The sequence below is a fragment of the Ictalurus punctatus genome, unplaced genomic scaffold (assembly GCF_001660625.3).
Source record: "Ictalurus punctatus breed USDA103 unplaced genomic scaffold, Coco_2.0 tig00006686, whole genome shotgun sequence".
NCBI lineage: Eukaryota > Metazoa > Chordata > Actinopteri > Siluriformes > Ictaluridae > Ictalurus > Ictalurus punctatus.
Window position 1 is genome coordinate 34,952 of NW_026521117.1, and position 15,028 is coordinate 49,979.

Here is a 15,028-nt window from a genome sequence, read left to right on the forward strand (position 1 = left end):
TTTTCAGGAAAATGGGGCTCGATTTGTGTTAGGTGCTTTTTAAGTAATTGTGGAATTATGTATTATATGCTATATTATCAAGTGTATTTTGAGGAATTTTTATTTCAGGTCAATAGGGATTAATTTGTATTATGTGCTTTTTAATTTTCAGAGAAGTAGGGCTTAATTTGTATTAGATCTCTGTTATTCTCCCGGTTAATAGGGCTTAATTTGTATTATATGCTTTGTTATCGATTGTATTTAGAGGAATTTTTATTCTGAATCAGTGGAATCACTTTCCTTGAATTCTGGAGTGAGGATAAATTAACAAGCCGTTGCAACGTTTCGGTTCTCCTGGAACCTTCTTCAGGCAGGCTTGTTATGATTTGAAATTAGTTGAATAAGTTTGAGGATCCAAAAAAAATATGAGTATTGTTTACAGGCTTTCTCTCAAAGAGCTGGAAGCAGATTTACTAAAATAGATTAAGCATCAAAAGAATATGATTAGTGTTTAAAGGCTTTCTCTCAAAGAGCTGGAAGCAGATTTACTAAAATGGATTAAGCATCAAAAGAATATGATTAGTGTTTAAAGGCTTTCTCTCAAAGAGCTGTAAGCAGATTTACTAAAATAGATTAAGTATCAATAGAGTACGAGTAGTGTTTAAAGGCTTTCTCTCAAAGAGCTGGAAGCAGATTTACTAAAATAGATTAAGCATCAGAAAAGTATGATTAGTGTTTAAAGGCTTTCTCTCAAAGAGCTGGAAGCAGTGAGTGAGCTTTTGCCTCCTCAACTGTCCCTTTTTATAGTATAGGGGGCGGGACTCTGTTTGAATGGGCCAATAGGAGGCTCTCTGTTTGAATGGGCCAATAGGAGGCTCTCCCATGTTTTTGTGGTTGTTTTAATCATCTGTAGTGGGGCTTTTTGCATTGTTTTATTTTAATTTTAAACTAATGGTATTATTTATTTATTAAATTACTGTTTCCCACTTGTGTACTGTGGGTTTTACATTATTTATTTATTTATTTATTTATTTAATTATTTCTCAATTTAGGTTTGAATTGTTTTAATCTCTTTTTTAATTCTTTTTTCTTTTTCTTTCAAGGCATTCTGGGGTGGCATAGGTATGCCTTTGCCCGTGTTTGTCCTTATTGGGAGTTGTGATTAATCAAATGATGATTCTTATGAACAGGCCGACCAGAAGGGAAACGAACAGTAGAGCGAATTGCAAACATGAGGCACGGGCTGATTAGGGTTGGGGTTAGGGTTAGCGGTTAGGGTTAGGGTTAGGGGGTTAGGGTTAGGGTTAGGGGGTTAGGGTTAGGGTTAAGGTTAGGGTTAGGGTTGGGGTTAGGGTTAGCGGTTAGGGTTAGGGTTAGGGGGTTAGGGTTAGGGTTAGGGTTAGGGGTTTAGGGTTAGGGTTAAGGTTAGGGTTAGGGTTAGGGTTAAGGTTAGGGTTAGGGTTTTAGGGTTAGGGTTAGGGGCCAGGGTAGGCGCTAACCTGTATGCACTGTCCATCTAATGTCGCTCACTCCACTGGGTTTCACCCCCATGTCAGCCGGTCCATTCCCACCATTCTTTTTCTCTTTTGTTTTTTTCTCCAGTTCCCTCGGACTCAGTGAGTATATTTTCGGGGTCATGTCGTGTGAGCATGCCGTGTGTCTTTTTTCTTGTGCCTCCCGGTGGGATTGAGTCTTTGTTGAGCCTGTCGGGCTGTAGTGGAGTGACCCGGATTCCCCTTCGTGCGTCGGAACTGGCCCGTTCGCGGTCCCTGATAGGGATAGGATGATTTTCCTGTCTGGTACAGGAGTTTGGGCGGACGCTGGGAGCGTGTCGTACTCGCGGGGAGGCCGGGCAGTTAAGAGAAATGTCCGGAAGGCTGCCCGCGTCCTCGTGGTCGACGGAGGACACATCGCTCTGCGGGTCAGTCATCGTGGACCTCGTTTGTTTTCTCTGCGGGGCGGATGTTTCAGACTCCTGTTCGGCCTCTGAGCTTTCGAACAGAGTCTCGAGGTTCAGCGGAGCTACCGTCATCTCCGCGTACTCTTTGGCCTCGTCGACCGTCTGGCGCTTGAGTTTTGTACCGAAGGTACGTTCGGCCCACTGGGCGGCTTTGTCGAAGGAACGGTCAAACCCTTCGCATCCGATGCGTTCGAGCTTGTTCCCCTCTTCGGACAACGCTTTCGTGTAGTGGCTATTCAGAATCTCGATGGTGTTCTGAGCCCACTTTTTTGCATTGTCCTCAATGAGGGCTTGCGTGGCGGCGTTTGGCAAAGCCGGTTTGATTACCTCTGATAGGTATTTTACAATCTCGCCGATCGCAGGAGGCTGCCCTTGGCATATATTGTTCATGTGATGTTTCAATTTTATGATCTTGAACGACGTGCGGACCGAGTCGATATGAGGGTCCGTAGACCGTTTCGGCTTTTGGTTCTGCCGGTGATGTGATTTTTTGTTTTTGGGGTGCGAGCGCACCATATACTGAGGCCCCGAGGTACAGGGCCTCGAACGGGCCCGGGGTTCAAAAGATTGCGGCCTGTCGGGCCGACGATCAAAGTCACGATAGTGAGTAGGGGCCGTGCTCCTACGGCCTCCGTATTTGACCATCTCCGCGTAGGAGAGCACTCTTTCCGCCTGTGCGCGGCGCTCTATGTCGCGGTGGTAACGGGGCGTAGGCCGAGCCATGCTCTGGACGGCACGTTTGCGTCCGCGTGTGACCATAGTCCAACCGTCTCTCTCTGGCCAAACCATGGTTTAAGTGTCTTCTCCTTTTTAATATATATGTGTACGTGTGTTAGTAGATTTGTTGTGGATCTGAATTGATCGAATTGGACCTTTTTTCTATGTTTTTTAGGTGTGAGAGGACTCTTGGGGAGATTGATACCAGGTAAGTAGGCTTATTTATTATTTTTTAATGTTTTTTTGTGTTCTCAGGTAAGTAGGATCTTAATCAGTATCATGTACTTTTTTATTTTCAGGAAAATGGGGCTCGATTTGTGTTAGGTGCTTTTTAAGTAATTGTGGAATTATGTATTATATGCTATATTATCAAGTGTATTTTGAGGAATTTTTATTTCAGGTCAATAGGGATTAATTTGTATTATGTGCTTTTTAATTTTCAGAGAAGTAGGGCTTAATTTGTATTAGATCTCTGTTATTCTCCCGGTTAATAGGGCTTAATTTGTATTATATGCTTTGTTATCGATTGTATTTAGAGGAATTTTTATTCTGAATCAGTGGAATCACTTTCCTTGAATTCTGGAGTGAGGATAAATTAACAAGCCGTTGCAACGTTTCGGTTCTCCTGGAACCTTCTTCAGGCAGGCTTGTTATGATTTGAAATTAGTTAACCGAATAAGTTTGAGGATCCAAAAAAAATATGAGTATTGTTTAAAGGCTTTCTCTCAAAGAGCTGGAAGCAGATTTACTAAAATGGATTAAGCATCAAAAAAATATGATTAGTGTTTAAAGGCTTTCTCTCAAAGAGCTGGAAGCAGATTTACTAAAATAGATTAAGTATCAATAGAGTACGAGTAGTGTTTAAAGGCTTTCTCTCAAAGAGCTGGAAGCAGATTTACTAAAATAGATTAAGCATCAAAAGAGTATGATTAGTGTTTAAAGGCTTTCTCTCAAAGAGCTGGAAGCAGTGAGTGAGCTTTTGCCTCCTCAACTGTCCTTTTTTATAGTATAGGGGGCGGGACTCTGTTTGAATGGGCCAATAGGAGGCTCTCCGTTTGAATGGGCCAATAGGAGGCTCTCCCATGTTTTTGTGGTTGTTTTAATCATCTGTAGTGGGGCTTTTTGCATTGTTTTATTTTGATTTTAAACTAATGGTATTATTTATTTATTAAATTACTGTTTCCCACTTTTGTACTGTGGGTTTTCCATTATTTATTTATTTATTTATTTCTCAATTTAGGTTTGAATTGTTTTAATCTCTTTTTTAATTCTTTTTTCTTTTTCTTTCAAGGGATTCTGGGGTGGCATAGGTATGCCTTTGCCCGTGTTTGTCCTTATTGGGAGTTGTGATTAATCAAATAATGATTCTTATGAACAGGCCGACCAGGAGGGAAAAGAACAGTAGAGCGAATTGCAAACATGAGGCACGGGCCGATTAGGGTTGGGGTTAGGGTTAGCGGTTAGGGTTAGGGTTAGGGGGTTAGGGTTAGGGTTAGGGGGTTAGGGTTAGGGTTAGGGTTAAGGTTAGGGTTGGGGTTAGGGTTAGCGGTTAGGGTTAGGGTTTGGGGGTTAGGGTTAGGGTTAGGGGGTTAGGGTTAGGGTTAAGGTTAGGGTTAGGGTTAGGGTTTTAGGGTTGTGGTTAGGGTTAGGGGTTAGGGTTAGGGTTAGGGTTAGGGGGTTAGGGTTAGGGTTAGGGTTTTAGGGTTAGGGTTAGGGGTCAGGGTAGGCGCTAACCTGTATGCACTGTCCATCTAATGTCGCTCACTCCACTGGGTTTCACCCCCATGTCAGTCGGTCCATTCCCACCATTCTTTTTCTCTTTTGTTTTTTTCTACAGGAACTATACTGGCACGGGTCGGCCTACGGAACGGCGACCCGGAAAGAGTTCCCTCGGACTCAGTGAGTATATTTTTGGGGTCATGTCGTGTGAGCATGCCGTGTGTCTTTTTTCTTGTGCCTCCCGGTGGGATTGAGTCTTTGTTGAGCCTGTCGGGCTGTAGTGGAGTGACCCGGATTCCCCTTCGTGCGTCGGAACTGGCCCGTTCGCGGTCCCTGATAGGGATAGGATGATTTTCCTGTCTGGTACAGGAGTTTGGGCGGACGCTGGGAGCGTGTCGTACTCGCGGGGAGGCCGGGCAGTTAAGAGAAATGTCCGGAAGGCTGCCCGCGTCCTCGTGGTCGACGGAGGACACATCGCTCTGCGGGTCAGTCATCGTGGACCTCGTTTGTTTTCTCCGCGGGGCGGATGTTTCAGACTCCTGTTCGGCCTCTGAGCTTTCGAACAGAGTCTCGAGGTTCAGCGGAGCTACCGTCATCTCCGCGTACTCTTTGGCCTCGTCGACCGTCTGGCGCTTGAGTTTTGTACCGAAGGTACGTTCGGCCCACTGGGCGGCTTTGTCGAAGGAACGGTCAAACCCTTCGCATCCGATGCGTTCGAGCTTGTTCCCCTCTTCGGACAACGCTTTCGTGTAGTGGCTATTCAGAATCTCGATGGTGTTCTGAGCCCACTTTTTTGCATTGTCCTCAATGAGGGCTTGCGTGGCGGCGTTTGGCAAAGCCGGTTTGATTACCTCTGATAGGTATTTTACAATCTCGCCGATCGCAGGAGGCTGCCCTTGGCATATATTGTTCATGTGATGTTTCAATTTTATGATCTTGAACGACGTGCGGACCGAGTCGATATGAGGGTCCGTAGACCGTTTCGGCTTTTGGTTCTGCCGGTGATGTGATTTTTTGTTTTTGGGGTGCGAGCGCACCATATACTGAGGCCCCGAGGTACAGGGCCTCGAACGGGCCCGGGGTTCAAAAGATTGCGGCCTGTCGGGCCGACGATCAAAGTCACGATAGTGAGTAGGGGCCGTGCTCCTACGGCCTCCGTATTTGACCATCTCCGCGTAGGAGAGCACTCTTTCCGCCTGTGCGCGGCGCTCTATGTCGCGGTGGTAACGGGGCGTAGGCCGAGCCATGCTCTGGACGGCACGTTTGCGTCCGCGTGTGACCATAGTCCAACCGTCTCTCTCTGGCCAAACCATGGTTTAAGTGTCTTCTCCTTTTTAATATATATGTGTACGTGTGTTAGTAGATTTGTTGTGGATCTGAATTGATCGAATTGGACCTTTTTTCTATGTTTTTTAGGTGTGAGAGGACTCTTGGGGAGATTGATACCAGGTAAGTAGGCTTATTTATTATTTTTTAATGTTTTTTTGTGTTCTCAGGTAAGTAGGATCTTAATCAGTATCATGTACTTTTTTATTTTCAGGAAAATGGGGCTCGATTTGTGTTAGGTGCTTTTTAAGTAATTGTGGAATTATGTATTATATGCTATATTATCAAGTGTATTTTGAGGAATTTTTATTTCAGGTCAATAGGGATTAATTTGTATTATGTGCTTTTTAATTTTCAGAGAAGTAGGGCTTAATTTGTATTAGATCTCTGTTATTCTCCCGGTTAATAGGGCTTAATTTGTATTATATGCTTTGTTATCGATTGTATTTAGAGGAATTTTTATTCTGAATCAGTGGAATCACTTTCCTTGAATTCTGGAGTGAGGATAAATTAACAAGCCGTTGCAACGTTTCGGTTCTCCTGGAACCTTCTTCAGGCAGGCTTGTTATGATTTGAAATTAGTTAACCGAATAAGTTTGAGGATCCAAAAAAAATATGAGTATTGTTTAAAGGCTTTCTCTCAAAGAGCTGGAAGCAGATTTACTAAAATGGATTAAGCATCAAAAAAATATGATTAGTGTTTAAAGGCTTTCTCTCAAAGAGCTGGAAGCAGATTTACTAAAATAGATTAAGTATCAATAGAGTACGAGTAGTGTTTAAAGGCTTTCTCTCAAAGAGCTGGAAGCAGATTTACTAAAATAGATTAAGCATCAAAAGAGTATGATTAGTGTTTAAAGGCTTTCTCTCAAAGAGCTGGAAGCAGTGAGTGAGCTTTTGCCTCCTCAACTGTCCTTTTTTATAGTATAGGGGGCGGGACTCTGTTTGAATGGGCCAATAGGAGGCTCTCCGTTTGAATGGGCCAATAGGAGGCTCTCCCATGTTTTTGTGGTTGTTTTAATCATCTGTAGTGGGGCTTTTTGCATTGTTTTATTTTGATTTTAAACTAATGGTATTATTTATTTATTAAATTACTGTTTCCCACTTTTGTACTGTGGGTTTTCCATTATTTATTTATTTATTTATTTCTCAATTTAGGTTTGAATTGTTTTAATCTCTTTTTTAATTCTTTTTTCTTTTTCTTTCAAGGGATTCTGGGGTGGCATAGGTATGCCTTTGCCCGTGTTTGTCCTTATTGGGAGTTGTGATTAATCAAATAATGATTCTTATGAACAGGCCGACCAGGAGGGAAAAGAACAGTAGAGCGAATTGCAAACATGAGGCACGGGCCGATTAGGGTTGGGGTTAGGGTTAGCGGTTAGGGTTAGGGTTAGGGGGTTAGGGTTAGGGTTAGGGGGTTAGGGTTAGGGTTAGGGTTAAGGTTAGGGTTGGGGTTAGGGTTAGCGGTTAGGGTTAGGGTTTGGGGGTTAGGGTTAGGGTTAGGGGGTTAGGGTTAGGGTTAAGGTTAGGGTTAGGGTTAGGGTTTTAGGGTTGTGGTTAGGGTTAGGGGTTAGGGTTAGGGTTAGGGTTAGGGGGTTAGGGTTAGGGTTAGGGTTTTAGGGTTAGGGTTAGGGGTCAGGGTAGGCGCTAACCTGTATGCACTGTCCATCTAATGTCGCTCACTCCACTGGGTTTCACCCCCATGTCAGTCGGTCCATTCCCACCATTCTTTTTCTCTTTTGTTTTTTTCTACAGGAACTATACTGGCACGGGTCGGCCTACGGAACGGCGACCCGGAAAGAGTTCCCTCGGACTCAGTGAGTATATTTTTGGGGTCATGTCGTGTGAGCATGCCGTGTGTCTTTTTTCTTGTGCCTCCCGGTGGGATTGAGTCTTTGTTGAGCCTGTCGGGCTGTAGTGGAGTGACCCGGATTCCCCTTCGTGCGTCGGAACTGGCCCGTTCGCGGTCCCTGATAGGGATAGGATGATTTTCCTGTCTGGTACAGGAGTTTGGGCGGACGCTGGGAGCGTGTCGTACTCGCGGGGAGGCCGGGCAGTTAAGAGAAATGTCCGGAAGGCTGCCCGCGTCCTCGTGGTCGACGGAGGACACATCGCTCTGCGGGTCAGTCATCGTGGACCTCGTTTGTTTTCTCCGCGGGGCGGATGCTTCAGACTCCTGTTCGGCCTCTGAGCTTTCGAACAGAGTCTCGAGGTTCAGCGGAGCTACCGTCATCTCCGCGTACTCTTTGGCCTCGTCGACCGTCTGGCGCTTGAGTTTTGTACCGAAGGTACGTTCGGCCCACTGGGCGGCTTTGTCGAAGGAACGGTCAAACCCTTCGCATCCGATGCGTTCGAGCTTGTTCCCCTCTTCGGACAACGCTTTCGTGTAGTGGCTATTCAGAATCTCGATGGTGTTCTGAGCCCACTTTTTTGCATTGTCCTCAATGAGGGCTTGCGTGGCGGCGTTTGGCAAAGCCGGTTTGATTACCTCTGATAGGTATTTTACAATCTCGCCGATCGCAGGAGGCTGCCCTTGGCATATATTGTTCATGTGATGTTTCAATTTTATGATCTTGAACGACGTGCGGACCGAGTCGATATGAGGGTCCGTAGACCGTTTCGGCTTTTGGTTCTGCCGGTGATGTGATTTTTTGTTTTTGGGGTGCGAGCGCACCATATACTGAGGCCCCGAGGTACAGGGCCTCGAACGGGCCCGGGGTTCAAAAGATTGCGGCCTGTCGGGCCGACGATCAAAGTCACGATAGTGAGTAGGGGCCGTGCTCCTACGGCCTCCGTATTTGACCATCTCCGCGTAGGAGAGCACTCTTTCCGCCTGTGCGCGGCGCTCTATGTCGCGGTGGTAACGGGGCGTAGGCCGAGCCATGCTCTGGACGGCACGTTTGCGTCCGCGTGTGACCATAGTCCAACCGTCTCTCTCTGGCCAAACCATGGTTTAAGTGTCTTCTCCTTTTTAATATATATGTGTACGTGTGTTAGTAGATTTGTTGTGGATCTGAATTGATCGAATTGGACCTTTTTTCTATGTTTTTTAGGTGTGAGAGGACTCTTGGGGAGATTGATACCAGGTAAGTAGGCTTATTTATTATTTTTTAATGTTTTTTTGTGTTCTCAGGTAAGTAGGATCTTAATCAGTATCATGTACTTTTTTATTTTCAGGAAAATGGGGCTCGATTTGTGTTAGGTGCTTTTTAAGTAATTGTGGAATTATGTATTATATGCTATATTATCAAGTGTATTTTGAGGAATTTTTATTTCAGGTCAATAGGGATTAATTTGTATTATGTGCTTTTTAATTTTCAGAGAAGTAGGGCTTAATTTGTATTAGATCTCTGTTATTCTCCCGGTTAATAGGGCTTAATTTGTATTATATGCTTTGTTATCGATTGTATTTAGAGGAATTTTTATTCTGAATCAGTGGAATCACTTTCCTTGAATTCTGGAGTGAGGATAAATTAACAAGCCGTTGCAACGTTTCGGTTCTCCTGGAACCTTCTTCAGGCAGGCTTGTTATGATTTGAAATTAGTTAACCGAATAAGTTTGAGGATCCAAAAAAAATATGAGTATTGTTTAAAGGCTTTCTCTCAAAGAGCTGGAAGCAGATTTACTAAAATGGATTAAGCATCAAAAAAATATGATTAGTGTTTAAAGGCTTTCTCTCAAAGAGCTGGAAGCAGATTTACTAAAATAGATTAAGTATCAATAGAGTACGAGTAGTGTTTAAAGGCTTTCTCTCAAAGAGCTGGAAGCAGATTTACTAAAATAGATTAAGCATCAAAAGAGTATGATTAGTGTTTAAAGGCTTTCTCTCAAAGAGCTGGAAGCAGTGAGTGAGCTTTTGCCTCCTCAACTGTCCTTTTTTATAGTATAGGGGGCGGGACTCTGTTTGAATGGGCCAATAGGAGGCTCTCCGTTTGAATGGGCCAATAGGAGGCTCTCCCATGTTTTTGTGGTTGTTTTAATCATCTGTAGTGGGGCTTTTTGCATTGTTTTATTTTGATTTTAAACTAATGGTATTATTTATTTATTAAATTACTGTTTCCCACTTTTGTACTGTGGGTTTTCCATTATTTATTTATTTATTTATTTCTCAATTTAGGTTTGAATTGTTTTAATCTCTTTTTTAATTCTTTTTTCTTTTTCTTTCAAGGGATTCTGGGGTGGCATAGGTATGCCTTTGCCCGTGTTTGTCCTTATTGGGAGTTGTGATTAATCAAATAATGATTCTTATGAACAGGCCGACCAGGAGGGAAAAGAACAGTAGAGCGAATTGCAAACATGAGGCACGGGCCGATTAGGGTTGGGGTTAGGGTTAGCGGTTAGGGTTAGGGTTAGGGGGTTAGGGTTAGGGTTAGGGGGTTAGGGTTAGGGTTAGGGTTAAGGTTAGGGTTGGGGTTAGGGTTAGCGGTTAGGGTTAGGGTTTGGGGGTTAGGGTTAGGGTTAGGGGGTTAGGGTTAGGGTTAAGGTTAGGGTTAGGGTTAGGGTTTTAGGGTTGTGGTTAGGGTTAGGGGTTAGGGTTAGGGTTAGGGTTAGGGGGTTAGGGTTAGGGTTAGGGTTTTAGGGTTAGGGTTAGGGGTCAGGGTAGGCGCTAACCTGTATGCACTGTCCATCTAATGTCGCTCACTCCACTGGGTTTCACCCCCATGTCAGTCGGTCCATTCCCACCATTCTTTTTCTCTTTTGTTTTTTTCTACAGGAACTATACTGGCACGGGTCGGCCTACGGAACGGCGACCCGGAAAGAGTTCCCTCGGACTCAGTGAGTATATTTTTGGGGTCATGTCGTGTGAGCATGCCGTGTGTCTTTTTTCTTGTGCCTCCCGGTGGGATTGAGTCTTTGTTGAGCCTGTCGGGCTGTAGTGGAGTGACCCGGATTCCCCTTCGTGCGTCGGAACTGGCCCGTTCGCGGTCCCTGATAGGGATAGGATGATTTTCCTGTCTGGTACAGGAGTTTGGGCGGACGCTGGGAGCGTGTCGTACTCGCGGGGAGGCCGGGCAGTTAAGAGAAATGTCCGGAAGGCTGCCCGCGTCCTCGTGGTCGACGGAGGACACATCGCTCTGCGGGTCAGTCATCGTGGACCTCGTTTGTTTTCTCCGCGGGGCGGATGTTTCAGACTCCTGTTCGGCCTCTGAGCTTTCGAACAGAGTCTCGAGGTTCAGCGGAGCTACCGTCATCTCCGCGTACTCTTTGGCCTCGTCGACCGTCTGGCGCTTGAGTTTTGTACCGAAGGTACGTTCGGCCCACTGGGCGGCTTTGTCGAAGGAACGGTCAAACCCTTCGCATCCGATGCGTTCGAGCTTGTTCCCCTCTTCGGACAACGCTTTCGTGTAGTGGCTATTCAGAATCTCGATGGTGTTCTGAGCCCACTTTTTTGCATTGTCCTCAATGAGGGCTTGCGTGGCGGCGTTTGGCAAAGCCGGTTTGATTACCTCTGATAGGTATTTTACAATCTCGCCGATCGCAGGAGGCTGCCCTTGGCATATATTGTTCATGTGATGTTTCAATTTTATGATCTTGAACGACGTGCGGACCGAGTCGATATGAGGGTCCGTAGACCGTTTCGGCTTTTGGTTCTGCCGGTGATGTGATTTTTTGTTTTTGGGGTGCGAGCGCACCATATACTGAGGCCCCGAGGTACAGGGCCTCGAACGGGCCCGGGGTTCAAAAGATTGCGGCCTGTCGGGCCGACGATCAAAGTCACGATAGTGAGTAGGGGCCGTGCTCCTACGGCCTCCGTATTTGACCATCTCCGCGTAGGAGAGCACTCTTTCCGCCTGTGCGCGGCGCTCTATGTCGCGGTGGTAACGGGGCGTAGGCCGAGCCATGCTCTGGACGGCACGTTTGCGTCCGCGTGTGACCATAGTCCAACCGTCTCTCTCTGGCCAAACCATGGTTTAAGTGTCTTCTCCTTTTTAATATATATGTGTACGTGTGTTAGTAGATTTGTTGTGGATCTGAATTGATCGAATTGGACCTTTTTTCTATGTTTTTTAGGTGTGAGAGGACTCTTGGGGAGATTGATACCAGGTAAGTAGGCTTATTTATTATTTTTTAATGTTTTTTTGTGTTCTCAGGTAAGTAGGATCTTAATCAGTATCATGTACTTTTTTATTTTCAGGAAAATGGGGCTCGATTTGTGTTAGGTGCTTTTTAAGTAATTGTGGAATTATGTATTATATGCTATATTATCAAGTGTATTTTGAGGAATTTTTATTTCAGGTCAATAGGGATTAATTTGTATTATGTGCTTTTTAATTTTCAGAGAAGTAGGGCTTAATTTGTATTAGATCTCTGTTATTCTCCCGGTTAATAGGGCTTAATTTGTATTATATGCTTTGTTATCGATTGTATTTAGAGGAATTTTTATTCTGAATCAGTGGAATCACTTTCCTTGAATTCTGGAGTGAGGATAAATTAACAAGCCGTTGCAACGTTTCGGTTCTCCTGGAACCTTCTTCAGGCAGACTTGTTATGATTTGAAATTAGTTAACCGAATAAGTTTGAGGATCCAAAAAAAATATGAGTATTGTTTAAAGGCTTTCTCTCAAAGAGCTGGAAGCAGATTTACTAAAATGGATTAAGCATCAAAAAAATATGATTAGTGTTTAAAGGCTTTCTCTCAAAGAGCTGGAAGCAGATTTACTAAAATAGATTAAGTATCAATAGAGTACGAGTAGTGTTTAAAGGCTTTCTCTCAAAGAGCTGGAAGCAGATTTACTAAAATAGATTAAGCATCAAAAGAGTATGATTAGTGTTTAAAGGCTTTCTCTCAAAGAGCTGGAAGCAGTGAGTGAGCTTTTGCCTCCTCAACTGTCCTTTTTTATAGTATAGGGGGCGGGACTCTGTTTGAATGGGCCAATAGGAGGCTCTCCGTTTGAATGGGCCAATAGGAGGCTCTCCCATGTTTTTGTGGTTGTTTTAATCATCTGTAGTGGGGCTTTTTGCATTGTTTTATTTTGATTTTAAACTAATGGTATTATTTATTTATTAAATTACTGTTTCCCACTTTTGTACTGTGGGTTTTCCATTATTTATTTATTTATTTATTTCTCAATTTAGGTTTGAATTGTTTTAATCTCTTTTTTAATTCTTTTTTCTTTTTCTTTCAAGGGATTCTGGGGTGGCATAGGTATGCCTTTGCCCGTGTTTGTCCTTATTGGGAGTTGTGATTAATCAAATAATGATTCTTATGAACAGGCCGACCAGGAGGGAAAAGAACAGTAGAGCGAATTGCAAACATGAGGCACGGGCCGATTAGGGTTGGGGTTAGGGTTAGCGGTTAGGGTTAGGGTTAGGGGGTTAGGGTTAGGGTTAGGGGGTTAGGGTTAGGGTTAGGGTTAAGGTTAGGGTTGGGGTTAGGGTTAGCGGTTAGGGTTAGGGTTTGGGGGTTAGGGTTAGGGTTAGGGGGTTAGGGTTAGGGTTAAGGTTAGGGTTAGGGTTAGGGTTTTAGGGTTGTGGTTAGGGTTAGGGGTTAGGGTTAGGGTTAGGGGGTTAGGGTTAGGGTTAGGGTTTTAGGGTTAGGGTTAGGGGTCAGGGTAGGCGCTAACCTGTATGCACTGTCCATCTAATGTCGCTCACTCCACTGGGTTTCACCCCCATGTCAGTCGGTCCATTCCCACCATTCTTTTTCTCTTTTGTTTTTTTCTACAGGAACTATACTGGCACGGGTCGGCCTACGGAACGGCGACCCGGAAAGAGTTCCCTCGGACTCAGTGAGTATATTTTTGGGGTCATGTCGTGTGAGCATGCCGTGTGTCTTTTTTCTTGTGCCTCCCGGTGGGATTGAGTCTTTGTTGAGCCTGTCGGGCTGTAGTGGAGTGACCCGGATTCCCCTTCGTGCGTCGGAACTGGCCCGTTCGCGGTCCCTGATAGGGATAGGATGATTTTCCTGTCTGGTACAGGAGTTTGGGCGGACGCTGGGAGCGTGTCGTACTCGCGGGGAGGCCGGGCAGTTAAGAGAAATGTCCGGAAGGCTGCCCGCGTCCTCGTGGTCGACGGAGGACACATCGCTCTGCGGGTCAGTCATCGTGGACCTCGTTTGTTTTCTCTGCGGGGCGGATGTTTCAGACTCCTGTTCGGCCTCTGAGCTTTCGAACAGAGTCTCGAGGTTCAGCGGAGCTACCGTCATCTCCGCGTACTCTTTGGCCTCGTCGACCGTCTGGCGCTTGAGTTTTGTACCGAAGGTACGTTCGGCCCACTGGGCGGCTTTGTCGAAGGAACGGTCAAACCCTTCGCATCCGATGCGTTCGAGCTTGTTCCCCTCTTCGGACAACGCTTTCGTGTAGTGGCTATTCAGAATCTCGATGGTGTTCTGAGCCCACTTTTTTGCATTGTCCTCAATGAGGGCTTGCGTGGCGGCGTTTGGCAAAGCCGGTTTGATTACCTCCGATAGGTATTTTACAATCTCGCCGATCGCAGGAGGCTGCCCTTGGCATATATTGTTCATGTGATGTTTCAATTTTATGATCTTGAACGACGTGCGGACCGAGTCGATATGAGGGTCCGTAGACCGTTTCGGCTTTTGGTTCTGCCGGTGATGTGATTTTTTGTTTTTGGGGTGCGAGCGCACCATATACTGAGGCCCCGAGGTACAGGGCCTCGAACGGGCCCGGGGTTCAAAAGATTGCGGCCTGTCGGGCCGACGATCAAAGTCACGATAGTGAGTAGGGGCCGTGCTCCTACGGCCTCCGTATTTGACCATCTCCGCGTAGGAGAGCACTCTTTCCGCCTGTGCGCGGCGCTCTATGTCGCGGTGGTGACGGGGCGTAGGCCGAGCCATGCTCTGGACGGCACGTTTGCGTCCGCGTGTGACCATAGTCCAACCGTCTCTCTCTGGCCAAACCATGGTTTAAGTGTCTTCTCCTTTTTAATATATATGTGTACGTGTGTTAGTAGATTTGTTGTGGATCTGAATTGATCGAATTGGACCTTTTTTCTATGTTTTTTAGGTGTGAGAGGACTCTTGGGGAGATTGATACCAGGTAAGTAGGCTTATTTATTATTTTTTTATGTTTTTTTGTGTTCTCAGGTAAGTAGGATCTTAATCAGTATCATGTACTTTTTTATTTTCAGGAAAATGGGGCTCGATTTGTGTTAGGTGCTTTTTAAGTAATTGTGGAATTATGTATTATATGCTATATTATCAAGTGTATTTTGAGGAATTTTTATTTCAGGTCAATAGGGATTAATTTGTATTATGTGCTTTTTAATTTTCAGAGAAGTAGGGCTTAATTTGTATTAGATCTCTGTTATTCTCCCGGTTAATAGGGCTTAATTTGTATTATATGCTTTGTTATCGATTGTATTTAGAG